The following is a 12,896-nucleotide window of genomic DNA, read 5'->3' as shown; positions in this document are numbered from 1 at the left end:
TTTCTACCTTGACTAAGCACAGCTGAGCTAAAACAGAAAGTCAATCACAATTCGTTGAAACAAACATGAGACACTTCCATTCCAAATAAACAGAGGTGCATAATAAACAGAGAGCACCTCAGAAAATCAGGCTCTGCTAAACAATGCACTCATTGTTGCAAAACTACTGAAGAAAGCAGAATTCAGCTCTTCTGACACTGCAGCTCTGCCTGTAGTCTGAGCAACAGAGGGCATCCTGACAACAAGAGGAACTGGAGATCTCAGCCAGCTGAAGTTCAGCTTGCTTTCCTGAGGGCTGAGGTCAAGCAGAATATAATTCAGGTAAGAAGTACTGTATTCCTACTCTAGAAGAGTACAGCATCAGAAATGGAATTGTGCCTGTGATTACCTACTTGCAGTCCACCTGTTTTTCAGCAAGATTGGGATTTGACTCCTCTAATAATCTAATCGATTAGATTAGATTAGATCTAATAATTTGTTTCATAACAAATTCCCCATTTACAGACACTCAGATCCCCATGACCAGTAGATCTCTCTGTTCTATCCATAGTCAACCAAAACCAGTTTATTTGCAAACTCAGCTGATTTCGTAGCTGGGCAGAAGGAGGACACATACATGTTAGGAATAGCAATAAAGCCTTTCTGATTGTAATGATGAATGTCTGGTTCCTATTGGTGGACTGAAGATGTTTAGCACTTGACAGTTGTATTATGGTTATCCTAGTTCTCAAAATCCCACAGTGTGTTGCCGGTGGTGCACTTCGTTTGGCTGTTCATTTCACTTCCTCCTAAGCAGCTTGGGTTTGCAAACTTGTTAGTGACCTGGCCAGCAAATTCCTCCTTTGATTTCTTTAATGTCAGAAGTCCTGAGGAGCCCTGACAGCACTGAAGTCTGTTTGTTAGCAGTTGAAATAGTAGAATTCACAAACATTGTTTTGTTGTTCTGAGTAGCTTGATGACAATTTATTCTCCCCTACTCCTCCCATGTAGATGTCTGAGAGCTGAGCTGTTGCCAGGCAGGAACAGTACTGTGGCTGTGAGTACATTAGTGACTACTGGGCTGTAGGGAAAAACAGAAGAGTAGGATTCTATTTAGCCCTTCCTTCCCAGCCCAAGCAACTCCCTTTTGAAAAGATCTATTAATGCTGGACCATCACTCATCTAGTAAGATGCTGTCCCAGTCTACTTATCCAAATATTTCCATGCTATAAATGTCGTAACTGAGCAAGATTCTACTCTTTTCAAGGCTTTGCTTGTTTCTGTTTCTCCTCAATTTAAAAAGCACCATGGCAATTACTATACTGGTACATGTTCTGCACTTCAGGCAGTAGTTGCTTTTCAACACATAGTGAAGCTTGCCAATTTTAATTTATTGTCAATTAGCAAGGAATATGAAACTATTTTTCAGCTTCCTTAAAAGCCTCGAGTGGGAAGAGAATGGGAACTGACCATGCGTTCTCTGATAAAACTTGCTTCACTATTGTTCTGATTTGTCCCTTGTTTCACAGTTTGTCTCATGCAAATGAACACCTATGCCTCCACATCACTGAAGTAGGAGTTAGCAAGTGGCCTTGTAATGAATAACTTTCAGAATACATAGGCAATACCTGCAAGCCTTTTGTATACTGTAAATAATGTGGGTGTTGTTTTAGAATACTTTTGCAATTCTAGATGTAAATGAAATTAAAAATGTTATGTAGTATTTCACTATACAGAACACACAATAGCTTTAATGACATGGGTGATGATTCTTTAACTGCTAAGATCAAAAGTTAATGACATAAGTAATAGAAAAGTGAGAAGTAAAAGATCATGCTCTCCTTGATTCAATGCCATAAAGAACTATGTTTTTAATTCAAGGGTGATCTTTTTTTTTTTTTTAATATAGTCTTAGTGCTTACTAAGACTTACCTCTTACACAGACTAATGACTGTGGCTACATGTATCTACCTTGCAGAACTTAATGCAGTAATTTAGAATATATTACATGCACGTCACAACATTAAGGTACTTTCAAAATCCTTTTCTGCCTTGCCAAGCTGTAAGAGTATGCTTTTTCTTTAAGTACAGGCTATAAAAGCCCTGCCTCCATATGTTCAAAAGTAAAATACTGGTCACAAGTTGACTTAATGTGCTAAGCAAGAAACTTGAAGAAGGTTCTTTAAACAAGGTTCTTAAACAAGGTTCTTAAACGTGAAGAAGTTGCTTTAATCAACTTTTGTACTTACTTTCTTTTACCACATCTAAATAATAGAATAATGTATTCTGTAGAATTGTTTGTTTTAATGTTTAATTACATGAGTTGTCTCTCTCACTGAATCCCTGAGGAAGAACTCTTTTGCCCTTCAGGTTGTTTTTTTGTTGTTGTTTCTCTTGTGTTATAATTTTTAACTGGTTTATCTGGTTCTTTCTGCACGGTGGTATGAACACAGTCAAGGCTGAGTTCAGCCTCTTCTAATTCATGAGCTGCACAGAGTGCATCTGGTCCAACTGCAGAACAGGCAGAGCAAGCAGCCAGGCTGACTTCTCAGCTGCAGTAACTTGGCAGAGCTCAGCCTGCACTACTCTGCAGTACTCCTGCAGTACTGCTCTGTGCGGTCAGGCTCTAGCTGAGGAGTCAGTATTCAGTGCTTGAGGCAACAATCTATTTTCTATGCTACTGCTGAATGCAATTTATCCCATTGTTAAGTATTTTTCTCTAGCTTTGTGACAGCAACTCAATGAATTTTTAATTTTGGTGGATTATTCTTTTTTTCCCTAAGGATTTTAGAGAAGATTTAAGTACAAATAAGATGAAGCATCAAACAAAAACACAGTTCAGTATTTTAAGTACTGCAGTGCAGGGGGCAAATAGTGAGAATAATGCTAAATATATTACAGTATATATCAATGAAATGCAAAAAGCAAAAAATGCTGACAGTTTTACGCGTCATTCAGCTTGTACCCTTTGTTACTCTGCCTTTTAGCAACCACCCAGCAGGGTTGAGGTGTCTTATTGACGTGTGCTAATGCTACTGAAGCAAATCTAGACCAGTTGTGTGCACCATCACCTGATATCTGAGTCACTCTGTGTAGCCAAGGCAGCAGAGCAGCTTCACGAAGCCCACGTGACCACATCTGCAGTATGTCATAATGCAGCATATACAGTGTGCACCCAGAAAATGGAGCAGCCCGAGAAGAGCCTCGGCTGTCACAGCCACAGGATAGTCACAGAACAGAACACCAGGACACCTCAAATGGTCTGCTTTGTGAGAAGTGATCAATTAATTCTGTAAAGGATGATACAGAGGATTTTGTGCATAAGTATTAATTTCATAATGAATTCTCCCTTGCTTTTGGAGCTCAGTGTGTTCATCAGCCAGCTGACTGTGAACATCAAGTCTTTGATACAGTTTAATTATACCTGTTGTTCTATGTTTGAAATATCATTTGACTTGTTTATTAAAATAATTAATTTCACTTAATCTTTAACCATTACATGAAATTCTATGGTGATTCATGATGTTACAGCTAGAAAACATCTAGAGCTATTACCAATGCTATTACTACTTTCTTATTGATACCATTATTATTTTACATCTCACATCTAGTTGAGACAAAAAAATTCCCTTGTTCTCAGAGTACCAGCATTTTCCATGAGAGGTCACTCTATCCAGAAAGATGCTGAGCTGCAACAGACCTGCTCTTATCTGAACAATGCACCTGAACAATGAAGAAGAGTTTGTGAACTCACTCTGACGGTGCTGAAAGTAAATCAGCTATTTGTATAAAAGCTACACTCTATACTCCCCCAAAAATGGAAGAAGAAAAAGATTTATAAAGATTACTCACATCAGTCCATGTTATTTAAATGGCTCTTAAACAGAATACAGTGAAAAGAAAGAAAATGTGTGATTTAAAACAAACTTCTTCCATGATTTTTTTTTTCCTCACCCCAAATAAGTTGGAAGCTTGCACTAGATCCAAACGAGGCAGAAAACATATCATGGAAAATTAGACAAATTACACTCAAAACTTCCTTGGATTATTAATACAAAAATCAAATTGAATACCATAAATTGTGAGTCAGCATCTCAGAGACCGTCAGTATGCTGAAGTAGCAGGGCAATAAATGATGCTCAGAAGTGGACTTTGAATCAGAGCATGTGTGTGAAATTTGAAATGTAGGAAACTCAGTGGTACATTTAGTCTTGTTGCAAGTATTTAGAAAAATAGAAGCCTGTTACTTCATTTTAAATATTTGATATTTTATGTTAAATCAATGCCTTACATATAGCAGATGAAATTGTCTTCAGAAAATATTTGAACCCATAACCATTGCAATTGAGAAAACTTCATGGAAAGCCCAATGCTGGCTATCACCTAGTTGAGGAAACAGGATTTTATTTTTAGATTTTAATGCTCAGCAAATCAAAAGGAAGCTTTTCATGATTTTCCAGGTAAGTCAGAAGTCAGTACTAGTGCCACCAGTACCAGAGAACCAAGAGGCCCTAAAGTAAAGCACACAACATGCAAAGCTCACGTGCCTTGATTGTTAGTTCATCATAGAAAGACAGAATGACAAGATTTCTCATCCTTACAGGACAGCTTCCAGGTGAGATACATCACCTATAAGAAAAGAACCATAGCTATTCTAAAGAAATACTCAGTAGTTGCTTATCAGTCTGGCACTTAAGTTGCTGGGGCACCATTGTAGGCAATGTAGAAAGGCTACCTGCTCAGCACTGTGTTTAGTACCATCTCAAGTTTTTATAACTGTTTTTAAAATCCTGTGCTTTATGATAGTTGAAACTTGTAACATAGAAAGAAGCAGTGAGCCTGACTTTAGAGCAGAAGCTCTTAGGATGAGATATTCAGATGCCACTCCTCCTGTTACTGAGATGCTGCATGTAGAAAACAAAAAGAATAAAAGTTGCCACTAAAAACCCTGCTGTTCACTGCTCCTTCTCCATTTCATAATTATAAAGAAGCGATGATGAGGAAGGACCAGCATATTACAATGCTGGTTGTGGTCTAGATGATAAAAGGAAGAACATGTATACTTCTCTCTGGTTCAGTCGATTAAAAGTAACCTGGAAGCAATCTGTATTATCTTTTCCACAGAGACTGGTACCTTTGATGTTCAGATACTCTTCTTATCCCTTCACAGTCAAAGAAAGGCAAATTCCCTGCAACTGCCCTGTGAATAAAACAGATGGAAAAGATAACGTTAGGTCATTCTCAAAAGAATGAGGACCTGGGTGCAAGTTCCTTTAACTTCGAAAAGAAAAGTCAGATTTTATAGGTTATGTAAACTTGTGGCTAGGCTTGGCTCAGATGAATCATTGTAGGAAGGAAGCTGAGTCAAGTCAATGGCAGCTGGGACATTTAGCTTTAAGGCAAGGGACATCTCCGTCCTTCCCGTGACAGAAAATAATGACAGCAGAACAAGATCCCTGGGAAGAACAAGATCCCTGTGACAGTAGATTGGAATTCATCAGTGAATTCTGAAAAAATTACAGATTACAGAAAGACAGCCCCAAAAGCATGCCTGGATAAAGGCTGGCAGTAACTCACTAGGGATTATCTGGAAGACCCTTCAGGCAGAGGTTCTGCAGCCTGTAGCACACTCAAACAGGCTGCTTCAGAGGCTCACTGGGTCTCTGCAGATCATTCTGTTGGCTCTGTACCTCTGGGCTTTGAGCAAGGACAAGCACAGCACGTTAAGACAGATGGTTTTATTGATCTCTTCTGTGTGGTAGTCCTGGATTGCACTTGGACATACAGCAAAACAAATGCATGATGGTTCGTTGGAAGAGCTTTCTCTCCAGGCTAGGATATGTCTGATCTTTCAGAAATCAGCTTGCTTTGCATTTGAAAATGGAAAATACTCACTTTTTTAAATTATTCTTTTTTCCCCCAGTACTGTTTCTGAACAGATCTTAACCTTTCATCAACGCAGATTAGTATTTCCACCCACAAGAAATAAGAGCTTAGAGCCAATTCCTCTGTTATTATTCTGTAGTTAAATTGTAAAATCACTGAGAGGCATCAATCAGGATTGGATTAATGTAATGCCAGGCAAAAAAAAAAAAAAACAACAACCAAACACAACAGAACTAGATTACAGTTCCTGACTCTGATCCTTCCCTGTGCCAAGTTCTTATGGATTTTATATTATTTAATCACCTAGGTACCTATTTTGGAAAACCAATTAATATGCCTTCTCAATGCATGTGCAGTACATTTTTCCATAAAAATATGAGTTATAAATGGTATTTTGTGTAGGAAAGATCTAGGGCAAAACACAGATGTTTCTAGGAGGGAAAATCTCAGTGTTCATTATTAATCACAGGCTCAGATATGTATGGAGTGGGCAGGATATAGTAGCACAGAGGAATAGAGTTAATACGAGATGTAATGTTTTTTGGCATCTATACAAGGTATGATTTAAAAGAAACAAACAATCAAAGGGAAACAGCTCAAACCCCTCAAAAACAGAAGCAGCAGCAAATGGTCACTTTAGCAGACTGAATACAATAAGTATTACTTAGGCAATACCCATACAGAATGCTGTATTGGTCATATTTCATCTAATAATAATGACAATGAAGTAGAAACTGGAATAAATAAAAAAAGTCACCTACCTGAGCAAGACAAGAACAGTCTCTCAAGAAGAGTTAAAACTTGGAAAATATTTGGAGACAAAAATGTTGGATAGTTGGTGTGTCCATGCCTGCTCACGACCACAGTCTTTAGACCTTAGAAATTATTAACAAAAAACAAACAGTAACAACTTTACTCAGTCTGCCACATGAGTATGTAGAGCCTCCACATGCATATGGCAACAGCTTCTCTCAGACAGTGTTTTCTAAGCATCGAGGGGCATTTAAAAATTAGCTGTAAACATGGTTATATCCAATATTGTAAATATGTTTGTTAGATCAAAACTTTTAATTGCTGCTGCCCACGTGTCACCAGAATAAATTGAAGAAAACGCATTTTTGTTAAATGTGATACCTAAGCCAAGGGTGAAAAATGGTGTAAAGTTTTTTCCATTACGAGCACAGACAAGTCTTTAGTACATGCAAGAGACAGAAGCTCACCCTTGCATGTTGCAGACAACTTACTGGGCCTTTTTTTTTTGTCCTAACTTCTCTGTAAGGCCTGCAGGCAGCATTTCCTGGCAGTGCTCACTTTTCCAATGATACTGTTCTTCTGTAGGTAAATTGGAGGCTCTGCAGCCAAGCAGAATCAGCTTCAGATAGCATCTGACTCTTGGGGTACCTTTGGTGAAGGGCCTTCATCCATTCTGAAACAGTTCTTGGCAGCCTCCTCATCCCTCCTCTGCAGTAGGCATTGCTGCAACAAAAGCAATGGTTGAGGGGGGATATCCTTTACATTGCCTTCTTGGAAATCCTGTTAGTGGAAATTAAACATTAGATTAAACACGACTTTTTTACTACCTAACTAAAGGGCTTAATAAATATTGCTTCCTTAAGCATCTAAGCTTACTGTACTTTGGCATAGCAAAGTTAATTTGTGCTACATAATCCTGTTGCTATGCAAATAGTTTGTTTTTACATTTAAAATGAAAGAAAAAGTGTACATAATGAGTCGCATGTTTCAGGCTAGGCTAATATGCTCCTTGATACAAGGAAAAGCAGTGTTAGTCTTTGAAATTTTTTATGCATCTTTTCATTACGTTCTTAAATACATTTTAAAGTATTTATTTTTATGTGACTTAAATTAGAAAAACATTCAGACCATGAGGGCATTTGGACATAGATGCCTTTTTTTTTTTTAAACTGAGGATCATACTGTGTCTTGATTCATACTTCTCAGCCTTCCTAGTACTTCTGATGTGAGAATTCCAGAGTTCCATGCATGCTTGTTACAGCTGCACATCTAAAATAAAACTTATGTTATTAGGGCTCTATTTCAAGAATTACACTCAGACTCACATACAGTATGAACACTCGAGAGAAACCTTGAAAAACATCGGCGATGTTTATGTTGTACTGACAATGAACAGCAGGTTGCAGTATTGAGGAATACTTTTAGCAACATGACAACTGATAAGAAATTAACAATCTTTTTTTTTAATTGAAAAAAATTACACAAGGAACTCACCAAGTAATTCAATCACCAGAATGAAACCATGAAACCTTTGTTAGCATAGATTATATGAAAATAAGTGAGAATGAACTTGTAGTTCCATATATTTAAAGTTTTCTTTGGTTTTTTTTGGTGGATGTTGGCTCATAACTAGCATGCTTCACTGCTACATCTTTTCTAAACCCAAGCATGTATATTTAGTAAAGCAATGTATATTGCTTAAAGCCTCCACACTTTGACCATACTAAATACCACAAATAGAAAAAGAATATGCCAAGTTTTACTGAGGAACGAAATATGAAATTCAACTAAACCACTGTTGCTCAGAGAAAGGTGCCAGCCTCACAATCAGAGACTTAAGTAAGTTTCTATTTGCCCTTGCTATGTAAAATAAAATGTAGAAGTAAGATGTAAAATGACCTATTTATCATATGTATCATTTTAGAAAGTGTATAGACAACAACAGATTGTTAAGATCACATGGAATTTATTCCACTGGATAATACAGAGATGAGATAGGATGAAGAAACCAAGTATTCCAGGTTAATGATTAGAGTACATCAGTGATCAAAATGTGACCTCAGCAAGAAAAAGACTTTCTTTTGTTTATCATTAATAGACCAAGAGAAGGCAGAACTGAAAGCGAGCTAGAGGACATGCAAATGTAACAGGACTGATGGCACATTGAAGTGGTAGCATATGTAGGAATGCTCTACCTATCTTGAGCAGCCACGTGCTGTGTCTAGTAGCCAAAATATTACTGATTCCTGAGACAATTTTTGACATTTATAGTGTTCTATACGATAAAGTGGAGAGAAAGATATGGGTTTTTTGTTTGTTTGTTTGTTTTTTAAATAAAGGATACAGGCCTTTTAAACTATGAGTGAACCCTCTGGTATCTCTCACTGTAGTTAATGCTCAGGAACTATACAGCTTGAAATCTTTAATTTTTATTTTTTTATTTTTTTTTTTTTTGCAGCTAAACAGGGAATTAGGAATTGATAATTCATTAAACATCTTATTACATATGCACATCCACCGAATGACTTATTTTCATCTTTATTTTTTAAATTATGGTGTTTCAGATCAAACAGAATAATGAGATTAAAACTGTTTCTGCATTGCTGCATGGAGATATTTCACCCAAACCTCCAGTACAAGCAGGTTTGCACACCTACAAGTAATGCAGAGGGTAGCTGTAACAATCAGAAAGATCAACATGGTGGAATAGTGATAAGGTGGTGTAATGACAAAGGGACTAGTATGATGGAAAGGTGTTACACAGAAATAGGAAAGCGTTCATCTGTCTCTGAAGATCTAGGCTCACAGGAAGAACTCCATAAGGAGAAAATCTCCAGAGATCCAGCCCTTAAATGAGGTCTAAGAGAGGTGCAGCTCTTCTGGTCACACAGCTGAATTGCCTTCACCTGTGCTCCTAGGGCTGACCGGTCCTTTCCCCAGGTGCTCAATCAGTGGGTCAGGCTGTGACTCAACATTTGCCATACAGCAATGTAACACACAGCCTCCTGAAAGCTATTCTTGTTTCTGTCCTTATGTGGCTACATAAAGAGTATGAATACATGAGATTGTGAAAGGCTGTAGCAAGTGTCTCTTCTTAGAAGACAAAGGTCTTGCCTGCTTCTTCTTGAATTAGATTAACTTTTTGCAGATTCATGTGTACAAAAGGGATAATAATATTCACAGTATTTAGTTAAGATGTTAAAATATAACAGTTTGATCAGAAGAATAATAGACAATGTCGTGGGTGACAACAGAAAAGATGTAGGGTTTTTGGAGAGGGTTCAAAGGAGGGCCACGAAGGTGCTCTGAGGGCTGGAGCACCTCTCCTAAAAAAACAGGCTGAAGGAGCTGGGCCTCTTCAGCTTGGAGAAGGCTCAAGGGAGACTGCATTACAGCTTTCCAATATTTAAAAGGAGATAATAAGCAGGAGGGAAAACAACTTTTTGCATGGGTAGATTGTGATAGGACAAGGGAGAATGGTTTTAAACTAAAGAGGGGAAGATTTAGATCAGATGCAGGGAGAAATATTTTGTTGAGAGTAATGATGTGGTGGCACAGGCTGCTCAGAGATGCTGTGGATGCTCCATCCATGGAGGTGTTCAAGGCTGGGTTGGATGGGGCTCTGGGCAGCCTGGTCTAGTGCTTGATCTAGTGGTTGGCAACCCTGTGGCGGGGGGGTTGAAACCTGGTGATCCTTGATGTCCCTTCCAACCCAAGCCACGTATTTATGTTAAGACTCCATTTTGTTGAATTACATGAAGTGCAAATATTCACTCCTAAATACAAGGTAGCTTAGCTGCTTGACATTCAAAGATAATGTATGACCTCGCTGTTAATGCCAGAAATCTTCCAGGATGATCTTTATTGGACAGAAACTTGTGCTTGATATTACACTATTTGGTCTTAAGACAAGATACATAATTTATTCAAAGCCACTACAATATTATCCCAGAAATAAACATTGTAACAATAAAATCTCAGAAAGTGAAATATCTTAAGCCCTTAAGAGCTTCTTTTTGTTAAAACTTAAATACACTGTCATTATTTTAAACACATTCTCTAAGCATTTATCTTCAAGAAGGGCAGGAGAGAGAGTTGATTTAACAATTGCACGTTACTGTAAATTTTGTAGCTTTTAAGTTGATTTATCTCAATGAGTGAAAGGCAGTCACAAAGACAAGCATGAAAATACTAGTCCTTACATGAATTTGAAATACTTTAAATAGCTCCTAAAAGCATTCAAATTACATGCAGAACTGATTTTAACAAGGGTTAAAATATAGTGTAAATAACAGCATTGAAAGTCTTTGCAGCTATATTACTCAAGGACCACTGGAAAATATTTTGTACAGGTACACCATACACTCTGTCCTAAAGACCTGGCATGTTACCAAGGGGAAATTAATTCAAAACAAAGCACTGGTGCTATGAAAGCTCTTCTGCCTTTTCTGGAACGCTCAGTCTTAGCAACCAGCGGTAAAAGAGTCCCAGCAGATTTTAAACTGCAGAGCTCAGCTTGCAGAGGTAGCTGACTTTTTAGCCAGTCAGTGAATTAGCTACATATCAAATAGTTTATTCACATAGTCACAGAAACACTTGAAAAGTATGGTTCAGAAATCCCAAATGAAGTATTCCAATAGCATTTCTCTTGAAATGTTTTTTTTTTTTTTTTAATTTTTTGTTATTTACACAGTTTGTTTTCCTACCAGCAAAACCACATTTGCTGTTCTCTATTTTCAGTCACTTTTCTGGAAAAGGGCTTTGTAGTAACAGATTGAACACTTGGCAAGAACAGTCATCTTAACGTCCGTATATGTTTGGACAAAACAAGATGTATGTTTTGCTGTGTGCTTCCTAGGAAGACTGAACAGGTTAAACACTGGAAAGACAAACAAAACTTCGAAGGGAGAACCAGCAACAGAAAAAGGAATAACAGCCTAAAACTGGAGCATAGGAAACTCCATACTAACATGCAGAGGAACGTCTTTAAGGTAAAGGTGACAGAGCACTGGAACAGACTGCCCAGAGAGGTTGTGGAGTCTCCTTCTATAGAGATATTCAAGACCCATCTGGACTCCTACCTGTATGTCCTACTGTAGGGTACCTCCTTTAGCAGACCCCTGCCATTCAGTGATTTTTTCTAAATTCAGATGTGATAGTAAGCTGAAAAAAGAAATTTGTTTTTTATTATGTAAATTTGCACCTGGCTTGTGCAGCGAGCCACAACATTTGAGAGAAGGATGGACGCATTCCAAAGACTTGGGAAAACTGTACAAAACGTTTCACACCGTTTTTGAGATTGCTGTGGGAAATACATGAAGGAGCTAACTCATGAGGAGATTATTAAAAAAATACAAGGCAGCAGCATCCCTAGTACCCAGCTTGCTATGTGGAGAAGACTGGCAGCATTCTACACTTTATAAAACACAACACTAAGCATAAATAGTGCTTTTAGCTGTGAGTGGCCTCAACATTGAGCAAGGACGTCCAGCTGGCTCACTCACCTGTGTGTGCTCGGGGCTGCCAATGAGCTGTGGGCACCCGCAGCTGCCAGCTGTGCACCTGCCTGGAAATTCGGCTGTCTGCTGGTGGCAACATTTGGACTTCATCCTGGGAAGGAAAGCAATGCCCGTAAAGTGAAAGATCGGAGCTCTTTCTTTGGACTGGAGGCAAATGACCACAAGCGTTAATTAATGCGGCAGGCACCCACTTTCCTACACCTCAGGACGCCGGGTTTCGCTGCTGCCCCCCACGCAAGGCTGAGCCTTCGAGGCCGGGTTGGCCTGAGGGGCGCCGCGAGGCGCCGCCAAAAGGGCGGTAAGCCCTCAGGGCGCCGCCATCGCACCTCCTCCCGCGCCGCAGGACTGTCACCATAGCAACCGCCCGGCGCGGCGCCGCGCGGCACCATGGGAGCTGTAGTCGCAGCCGGCCCGCTGCTTCGCGGCCGCTCGGCCGTGAGAACTCGCGTTCCCATGAGGCGCCGCGCGGGGTGAAGGCGGGCGGGAGGGCCGAGCGCGGCCGTTCGCCGCTCGGGCCCCGCCTCGCTGAGGGGGACGCGCCTCCGCCCTCACACAGCCCCGGGGCGCCGTGCGGCAGCGGGCCGCGAGGGGCGGTGTGCCCCGCGATGCTCGGGGTGCGATGCCGGGTTTCGCTCTCGGGTTTGCGGTGTCACCGCGCCGCTCCTCGGGCGGGGGGTGCCGTGTGGGGAGGGGCTGCTCGCTCCTTCCGCGGTGCCGCCGTCAGGGTCGTCGCCCCCGGGGCCGAGTTTCGGAGCGGTT

General features: G+C 39.9%; 1 long non-coding RNA gene across 7 annotated transcripts; it reads right to left on the bottom strand.

Moving 5' to 3' along the window:
* Positions 1-23: 23 nt before the first annotated feature.
* On the bottom strand, positions 24-12,482 carry LOC116231864 (uncharacterized). Of its 7 annotated transcripts, none has more exons than XR_016463817.1 (8): positions 12,329-12,482; positions 12,123-12,228; positions 11,700-11,781; positions 7,267-7,398; positions 6,627-6,740; positions 5,114-5,179; positions 3,051-3,269; positions 24-1,060 (listed from the first exon to the last, which is right to left on the bottom strand). It is a non-coding gene; the product is annotated as an uncharacterized LOC116231864 (long non-coding RNA). The 7 variants fall into 7 exon arrangements; XR_016463820.1 differs by having other exon boundaries at positions 7,267-7,341; XR_016463816.1 differs by lacking the exon at positions 11,700-11,781.
* Positions 12,483-12,896: the final 414 nt, after the last annotated feature.

This window comes from Phasianus colchicus, chromosome 2, assembly GCF_987193195.1.
Source record: "Phasianus colchicus chromosome 2, bPhaCol1.hap1.1, whole genome shotgun sequence".
NCBI classification, from domain to species: Eukaryota; Metazoa; Chordata; class Aves; order Galliformes; family Phasianidae; genus Phasianus; species Phasianus colchicus.
Note: the sequence above shows the minus strand (reverse complement) of the source record. Positions and strands in the feature narration are given on the sequence as shown.